This window comes from Athene cunicularia (genome assembly GCF_003259725.1).
Source record: "Athene cunicularia isolate RWA chromosome Z unlocalized genomic scaffold, athCun1 chrZ_part1, whole genome shotgun sequence".
NCBI lineage: Eukaryota > Metazoa > Chordata > Aves > Strigiformes > Strigidae > Athene > Athene cunicularia.
In genome coordinates, this window is record NW_020799142.1 from 20,586,314 (window position 1) to 20,587,359 (window position 1,046).

A 1,046-nucleotide genomic window follows, 5' to 3' on the forward strand; every position below is an offset into this window, starting at 1 on the left:
TGTTTGTTGGGGTTTTTTTATGTGGTAGGATGGGAAAAGAAGGAGGAATTCAAGTTTTAGATTCTCAGAGCAGAAGACCTACTTTTCTAACAATAAGTCCGTTTGGTCTGTAGGTACAGAAGGTAACAGTGTGTCTACATGATGTAACTATGCCATCCTCTGTTGAATCTGCATTTTGTCAACGTGTTTTTCAAGAATTACAAATGGAACTGGCTTGTACATGGACTGGCATAAGTTTATCAGAAGGCTGCAGGGTAACATGGGCAAACAAAAACTTGTGTCAGTTTCTCAGTAGTATTTCTCAATCCTTGCACTACGGAGTTATATGATAAATGCATGATTTGACATGATAGAACAGTTGAAAGAGACTGAACAAATAGGATAGGAAATTAACACTTTCAATGACAGTGTTTCCCTTTCTTTTGTATTATTTTCACCTGTCCCTAGATGGTGGAAATAACACGGTTCTGACACCCCGATACTGTGTGGGGTGAGCAAGGCGGTGTCTTCTGTTGCTGTAGTAATCCGATCTTACAGAACCTTACCGCAGCTGCTAAGGGAGTGTATTTCTTTGACTCGAGCAGTGTTTTACAAACAAATTATCCAGGCTTTAAAATCTGTGTGTGATTTTTATCAAGCAGTTTCCCATCTGCAACAAGGTCTGTACTCCCAGTACTGGCAGGGAGGACGCCTCTGGGGACACTCGTAATTGGTTAGATATAAATCATCACAAGGCCTGAAAGCTACAGAGGTCGGCATGTGAAACCCATCCATTAGCTAATTGTCAATTTGCCAAATAAGAATAATGCCATGACATATGGCTTGGCACACTGTGGGTTTAACAAGCTGGGAAGAGACTGTTCCAGGAGGATCTGGGGCAGGTAGGACAGGACTTCATTTCCCACGTGAAGCAATCTCGCTGGCACAGCCGCCGAGCGCGCCCCGTCCATCGCCAGGGGCAAGGGCGCTGTCACAGGCCCAGGCCGTACGGCTGCGCTTCCCGGGGCGAGTTACCTGCACTGCGGCCCCCTGCCGCCCCGCAGACC